The 8,763-nt window shown below is 29.2% G+C and overlaps 1 pseudogene across 1 annotated transcript; it reads right to left on the bottom strand.

The window, feature by feature from the left end:
• Positions 1-681: 681 nt before the first annotated feature.
• On the bottom strand, positions 682-3,536 carry LOC149891169 (uncharacterized; annotated as a pseudogene). The gene is made up of 2 exons (XR_016450719.1): positions 3,272-3,536; positions 682-3,065 (listed from the first exon to the last, which is right to left on the bottom strand). The product of XR_016450719.1 is annotated as an uncharacterized LOC149891169 (transcript).
• Positions 3,537-8,763: the final 5,227 nt, after the last annotated feature.

The following is an 8,763-nucleotide window of genomic DNA, read 5'->3' as shown; positions in this document are numbered from 1 at the left end:
TCGATTTTTTTTTCAAATGAATTAGTTGATCCTAGGCTATCTTTATAAAAAAGATGGTTTTGGTTTCTTAAAGTATAGTAAAGATATGTCATTTTGAAATTTAGACAAAAAATTTCTTTATTTGGCCGTTATTCTCTATTTTAGATTTTATAGCGATACTTTTTGTGTGAATAATTTAAGTTCTAGTACAGAAATATGACTGAAAATTGGTACCTGACCATTTTAAAGACGTTGAATACAAAGATGAAGAGAAATTAATCCAATTCCTAATATTTTAGAACAATTTTTGAATTTTAAAATGTCAACAGTCCTTTTTTTTTCTTGTGACCATAATTTGCATTTTGCTTATTTCTGGAGTTGCCTTACTCTCATTGTGAAATAAGATGTTTTTGAAATTTTTGGGTCTCTGACAGAAAATAAAAAATTCTATTGCTTGGCATAACTTGCATATTTATGATCAATATTTTCAAAAGTATACATGAAAATATAATTTACTATGCAGCAAATTGAAAAAATGATTTCTTTTTTTATTATTTTAATAATTAGGTAATATTTCAAAATGTTTGTTGCATGCTAAAATTTTAGGTTACATGTTCAAATGTTGTGTAAAAAAATAAGAAACTAAAATGCAAACTTTTTTGAAAAATATTAAAAACCTGCTTTATTGAAAAAAGCTCAAAAATAAAAATGAAAAGGAATAACCAAATATTACTAAAATTGAAGTTTATATCATTTAAATAATGAAAGTAAAATATTAATCAACTTTCACTGAAAAGATAAAACTTGTTCAAATAGAGTTTCATCTTCTTTTGAGATATGGTACTGACGCCCAGAAGATGCTGAAGGTGTTTTAACAAGAGAAATTACATTCATTCTTGGCACCCAGCAATTATCATCCCGCTTTGGCCAGTAGTACGACCGACTTGGATAATGTGGATGCATAAACTTTACCATAAAATCATCATTCTCTTTATCAACTTCAGAAACCATACCAAGCCAGTAAAAATTGTCGTATTTGCAAAATAGGTATTGTGACATCATAACATTGTCAATTTTAATTTCATATTTTTGTTTTTTGAGGAAGTCAAATGTAAGAGCAAAATCATCATCATCGGATACCCTTTTCATTTTTATTATTGAATGAGAAGATGGTATAAATTGATGGAAACTTCTTGTCCCAGGAATAGTGGTTGCTATTAAAAGTCTCTGAGTAAGTTTGTTTCTTATTAGCTCCATTTCTTCAGCAGTGAAGTACACAAACGTAATCCCACTGATTGACTTTTGACAGTATTCAAACATTGCTTGAGAAGACAGTATATGACCTGTGGTTGGACTCTGCAAGCTAACTGTTGCAACAAGCCTTTTAACAGTGCCACCTATTCCATCGCATGGAGATTTTCCATGGCTTGTTGCAAAGAAATTCCAGATGCAACGAACAGAAAAATCTTGAGCGTGGTGACATAAATTGTAAAAATGTTTGCAGTTCTTATACTGCCCTGCACAGCCATCAGAAAAATAATGAATTTTTGTAATTGTGAGACAAATATGAGTTTTTATATGATTAATGGTTTTATGCATAACTTAATTGATAAATCCAACATCATGGTTCAAATCATCTGAAATTACACAAAAAGAAGATATTTCCAAGTTCACTTTCTTGTAGTAGATGACAACTGGATGAAGGGAACATTGACTCTTGCTCCAATGGTAACTCTGTATCTCGTCTTGTACTACAAAAGTGTAATTCTCTGCAAAATCTGCCAGTACAATAGCCTCATCAATACTAATTGTTTCTTTGAGATGCTTTAGATTGCTAGATTGTGATTTTGCTATAAATGAATGAGAAGTAATATTATCAAGTTTTTCACACAGGAGCTCTATGTATTTATTTAATGGAAGTTTTATTGTTAATTGTTCAGTTCTATCTGTTGTTGTCCACTGTTTAAAATCCACTGACCGTTCATTTTCATCACTGTCTTATTGCTCTTTTGGATCATCATTTTGTGTGAGATACTGCTGGAAATAATTTTGGGCAGCTTGTATGCCAGGACAACTATTGCATCGGTGAACCATGCAAACTTTAGATTTTCTGCTGCAGACAATCTTTTCAATGATTTCATGGTAAGATGTTTCAAGGCCTATAGCACTCAACATTAATTTAACATTTTGGTGTATTGTACACACACAAACAGAATGTGTACCTTTTGGACCAGCAAGGATGCACCATTTAGGCCGAAGACTGCAAAATTTAGAAAAACCAATTTTATGGCCTGCGTACTTTGTCATATATGCCACATAGAGCTCCTTAAGTTACACAAAATCAATTTTTTTGACATGTATTTTCTTTCCCCAACACTTACAGTCTATTTTATTTACCTGGCATTTGCCTTGAATACTCATCGTCACAATAAAAAAGCTTTACAAGTTCTATAACATCTTTACTGTTCGATGCCGTTCAACCACATCAGGGTATGCTATGATGCCTTTTTGGTCGCGTAAAAACATTGCATTTTGAATTTTGTGTTTTGAAACTGAAAACTCTTTTGCTGCTTTTCTGATAGACCAAGATTTTGGGGTTAATGTCAAAATTTGAAGTTGCTGCCTTCTGATAGAAACCTTAAGTTTTTCTTTCATGCATTCTACAAGGAAGTCTAGATCGCCAGCTTTGGTTTGAATTTCCTTTAGAAATTCATTTTTTGGTGCAACAAGATCGGATTCGGTTACATCCAGAGCAGTTGCAAGCTTCTTAATAACTGCTTCTTTAACTTGCTTTATCTTTCTTTTTCCAATTGAAGGCTTGTTAGAGGTTTTGGGAAAATGAACTTTTAGAGGAGACACTTCAAGTTCGCATAAAGTACTGTTGAGTAATGATCTTGTTGATTCCATTATAATTTGTTTTTCCATATTATCTTCAGTTAATTTTATCTCCAACTTGTTCTCTTCTGATTCTTCACTTCATGCTAATTTATGTCTGCATTGTGGACAAAGTTTTTCACCTGGAACTACGAATTTGCTTTTCCTGTATAGGTACTTTGCTGTATCCAAGTTGATTTCGCGAAGACTACCTAAAAAAAGGGAAGAGCTCTTTTAATATGTATAAAAATTTTAATAAAACCTTAAAAAGTTTAAAGTTGCAAGGAATTTAATAGTGCACTTTCAGAAGTCAGCTAAAAGGTTAAATATAGCTAAAATAGAATTTGGCTGCCAATAATTTCATTATTGTAACTCACAACATTTTCAGAAAACTGAAAGTTATGATTACTGTAAATACCTTTTATAACTTTGTTATGCGTATTAAATGGATTGCAGCACCGTGTTAATTTAGTTGTATAACGGTTCAAATAAACATGTTTATAATGGAGACAAGTTGTTGGTTTGACATTTATCATTGAGAGCCCAGTCCTCCACATTAATATTTCTCTTTCATATTCAGGAATATCTTCAAAATGTTCAATACCCAGCAACGATGTATATGTTGTGAGATGACATTCACTTTCTAGGTTGATTCCAATGGAGCACTATTGGCTGTTTGCCATGACTAAGAAACTGAATTACCAAACAAGATTTAATAATCATTTAATCTAAAATTAAAATAATTTTTTTTATTGAAATTTGTTATTGCTAACTGTTGTTTCAAAACTATATTTAGACGACATAACTGACGTCCCAAAACTATATTTATATATCACAGAAGGCGTTGCAAAACTATATTTTTCATTATAATTCACATCACAAAACTTTATTTATATATCAAAATCAACCTTAATAAACTGTTTTTACACACCACAATTGAACAATTGAGTCAGGCAGTTTGTGAAAATATTACCCCGTTTTATGGTTAAGTAATATTATACCATTTTAAAATTCAAAAGTTATTCTAAAATATTAGGAATTGGATTAATTTCTCTTCATCTTTGTATTCAACGTCTTTAAAATGGTCAGGTACCAATTTTCAGTCATATTTCTGTACTAGAACTTAAATTATTCACACAAAAAGTATCGCTATAAAATCTAAAATAGAGAATAACGGCCAAATAAAGAAATTTTTTGTCTAAATTTCAAAATGACATATCTTTACTATACTTTAAGAAACCAAAACCATCTTTTTTATAAAGATAGCCTAGGATCAACTAATTCATTTGAAAAAAAAATCGAATCCATGAGACTTGGGCAACTCCGGGAATTAATGAAAGCGCAACCCATGGTAACAAAACAAAAAATTTGACTGGTCATTTTAAAATAAAAAAAAAAACTATCAAAAAATTTAAGCTTGTCTACATTTTATCTACATTTTTGAATTCAGCACCCTCAAAAATGGTCAGGTACCAATTTTTAGCCACATTCTTCCACTAGATCTTAAATTATTCAATTAAAAGTACAACTACAAAATCCATAATGGCAGACTTCGTAAAAAAATGAACGTTTTAGGCTGAATTTCAAAATGTCATAACTCTTGAACCGTTTGGATTTGAGAGTTCAAATTTTGCATTTTTTCATGTTTCATTAATAGGTACCACTGGTTAAAATTTAAAGAAAATCTGAGAGGGTGACTGAAAAATTTCAATTTTTTGTCCCACTTTTACATGGAATTACCCTTGTGAGCTGCGTACTGTTTTTTTGTTTTGTTTTTTTATGAGTAAGATTAAAAAGGTTGGGCGTAACAAGTTTGAAATCCTAATTGCTGGTCGTTAGCTCAGGGAAAATATGATAGTGTTGATAATCTGTTTTTAAAAAAAAAAAAAAAAAGAATTTACATACTTCGATATATTTTGACAATTTTATGTCTGAAACATTTTCTGCCGACAAAATGTCCAAAATTTATTTTCTATTCGCATATTTTGACATGATACTACGTCTGAAACATTTGCTGTTTCTTATTTTTGATCTTACAAACTTACATCGCATTTCCCTTTAATTTGAAAAGAAGAAAGTTTTGACTAGAATGTAAAAATGTTAAATTTATTATTTTATTACTGAATGTGGCTTTTATTATATGCTGTCTAGAGCCACAAATTAAGCTAAGTAGAATTTTTGAAGGGTCGAACCATTTACAGCATAAATTTCTATGATCTAACAGTCTACAACATAAAGGAATAGAAAATAATTTTTTGCCAGAATATTCAATTGCGTTCCACGATCGAATATATCACAACAGAAATATAGGGTCGAATAATTTAATTTTTCTCCAGCGTGGCGTTTCAGGTTAAATTAGATTAACCACAGGACAACCAACAATTTCAAGCAGCGGTTAGAATGCAATTTTAACCGGAAGAAAATATCCGGCCAAAATTAATCATTTGATTTTTCCGAACCGTTATAATTGTTTTTTTGAAGAGTCGTGATCTTCACCGAAAATTTATTTCAAATAAAACAAATATCAATGGTAATGTTCGACTGCTAAATTTTTTTTTTCTCAAATGTTTTTTAAAGAGAAAGCATCACTTTTAAGATTGTAACTGATACAACTCAAATAAATAACTTGGCAATTAAATGCCTCAGAATCAAGTGTTTAATGTTTCTGCACTCCTCAATTAAATCCAGCGTTGCCACATGGCCTTATAGGATACCGATGTTTGGAAAATTGGCATTTTTTTGATCCAATGGCATTCTATGACCTTTTAGCTTTATTTTGGCATTTTGACTCAGAAAAATTTTAAAGTCTTGTAAAAGTATTTATTTTGAAAAAAAAAAAGTTGAAATTGATTTTTACTTCTCGTGATTTTTAAGGATGATGAAAAACACCTTTTGACTTCCAATCCGAAGGTTAGCTTGTTGATCCAATTTAGAAATAAACACTTAGCTAGCACAAGTATGTTTAAATGGTATTTGTTTCTTTAGAAGTAAAAAGATTTCTAGTCTGGTGTTTGATGAAGTTTGTTCAAAATAAAGTGACGGAATTATTTTGAAACAACCAGGACCAATCAAAACGAATAAAAATATGATGCCTTGGAAAGCCAACTTCCCACGTTTGAAATATAAAAACAATTTTCCTCGTTGTATTAAAAAACGCTTTTTAATCGAATTATTCGTTTTTCGCGGTTAAAACGGTTGTATTAAACGATTGTCCGGCGGTTAAAATAGATTTCGAACAAAGATCTCTCGATGCTAGCGCCTTTTGATCCAAATGCTATTCGCTTGTAAATTTTTATATCACACCCAGTTTAATCATAATTCTATTCTGAAAAGTAACTTTGTCTTTATGTGCTAGAATTCTGTCAAATGGTTTTCTAACACAAAATCAAAAAGAATTTTATTGTTGTAAAAAATTTTTTATTATTCGACTTTAAAAAGGTTTTCAGAATTCAATTCTTGCAATACAAGAGACGCATAAAAAAAATTGATTGACAAAAAAAAATGTGAAATGTTCAGTTTTTTAAACAAATTTTATTTTATCTATTAAATTTACATTATTTTATACCACTGATCTCAAAATATAACTGGTAGCGTATTCAATTGTCTTTTTCAAAAAAATTGGCCTCCCAAGATGGCGGCGATCGGAGCTGCTAGCGGTGATCGATGTACATTTTATAAGGCTTTTTACAGAGATATGAAAGAAAATAATTAGAGTTTTGAAATAAATACAGGAGTTCCTTCTAGGATTATTTAATACATAATTGTAATTAATGAATATGGTATTTAATAAAAATATTAAATACAATATATTTTTTTTAATATATATTATTTTACCTATATATTATTTTTTGTAATATTCCAGCTCTCAATGATTGAGTCAATTGTTTTTGACTTGTTATTGAAAACGACTTATAAGGGAATTTTTTGATAACATATATTTTTTATGTTATCAAGCATCAACATTATCTTATCAAAAAATGTATGATACATAAATTTACAATAAACCATCTGCATTAAACATTGGAATGCATTAGTACTTTCTTATCATTTCGAACAAAGCAGTTTTTTAAAGTTCAAAGACAAAGGAGGTTTAATTAAACCAACTAAAAGTGTTGTTATAATGTGGGAAGAAACTGAAAGATGTTTCCAAAGGTTGCTTGCCTTAATAAATGGCCACCTTCCAAATCAAGTAGGAATTCAAATGCCATTTCTAGAGCTGTTTTGAGATCAGTTGATTACTCAAAAATATTTAATGAACAAACTTCTCATATGTTTGACTCAGCTATAACTGATAACCATTTATTTGCACTGATTAAACTTACTTCAGAAAACTATGCAAAAATACATTTTTATCACCTGGGTAAAAAACAAAATGCCAAATTAAATGGAGAAAAGCTTAGGAAAGAATTAACCCTTTTACTCCCTGTGACAAACCTCGCGATTTTCCCTGTGATCCACTGTGCGGGTCATGCAAACGTCCGCAATTTAACTATGCTTTTATAACGATTCATGTATTGTTCTTTACAGATATGGAAAATAGAAAAATTTTTATATCAAATGCTGAAAACCGTTTGTCAAAATTCAATTTAGTTCAAAAGATATAGCATTTTAAAAAATGGTTTTAAAAGAACTTATTCAAATATGGAAGAAATTTTAAAAATTGTTATGGAGGATAGCAGCGATGATATAGAGTTTTTATGATAAACCTTTTATTTTTTTGCTATGAACTAGTTAAATGATTGCTAAACCGTTTTTAAACAAGTTTTATTTGTTTACAACATAATATTTGGATTTTTTTTTGGATTTTACTTCGAAAAAGCAAAATTTTATTTTATGTTAAAGGCCGTTTTTTAAGTCATGTGACGTCTTACAATTGTGATAAATAATTTTTTTTTAGTTATTTTGTTCGATCAAGGTATTAGTAAAAAAAGATGCCAAGTTTCAGAGAGATTGGTTTATTGTTTTAGTCACTACAAGGTCTAAAAGTGTTTGAGTCAGAATCAGGAATTTTGACTTTGGGAATATAGCGGAAAATATCCCGGGAGAGAAAGGGTTAACAAAACTTATCATATTCAAAAACCAATCAAAAATATCTTTATATGATATATGTGATATAATATATATATATATATATATATATATATATATATATATATATATATATATATATATATATATATATATATATATATATATATAATAACTCTAGAAGGAACCTCTGAGTTGTGTGTAATCACAGCGCTCAGCTAATAGTCCATGCAGCATTTATAATTTTTTAGTGCCTATCTGATAAACTAATGCCTAAAAAATATTTTATCTTAAAAATAAAATCAGCTGCTTACCATGCTGTTGTGTTATTAACCTTCTAGCACACAGCATTTGGTAGTTAAGAACTAAAAGGTACATAAATTATATAACAAATGCTAACTATTTGAAATTTGAGATTTCTGCACAACCAAACAAATACTTTTCTTCAATATTATTAAACAAACTAAATTTTAGTAAACTAAAATTAAAATTTGTACTTAGTTTTACTGAGAATTTTTACTTTACTATATTTATTCTAAAAAACGAAAAACAGAAAGTTAATATAGAACAACTTATTGTAAGAATAGGTTTTGTTAAATAAAAAGATATTTATATTTGAAATTTATGTAAATATGTAATATTCCATTATTTTTATGAAAAAAATCTGTTAAATTAAAAAAACTAGATTTTTATTAGAAACTTATATATTTATCAATATTTGAGCTAAAGAAATAAAACTTGATTATCATCAGTTTCTTAATTTTCATAACCATTCGTTAATTCCGCCGTCATCTTGGGAGGCCAAAACTGGCTTCAAAAAATTTCCCGTATACACTATCCAGTTATATTTAGAGTCCAGTGTTTTATACCAATATGATAGTC

This window comes from Hydra viridissima, unplaced genomic scaffold (assembly GCF_058129835.1).
Source record: "Hydra viridissima isolate aposymbiotic clone 2 unplaced genomic scaffold, HvirCarnegie_v1 scaffold_3, whole genome shotgun sequence".
In the NCBI taxonomy this organism is placed as follows: domain Eukaryota; kingdom Metazoa; phylum Cnidaria; class Hydrozoa; order Anthoathecata; family Hydridae; genus Hydra; species Hydra viridissima.
The sequence above is the reverse complement of the archived record's forward strand: the minus strand, read 5'-3'. Positions and strand labels throughout refer to the sequence as shown.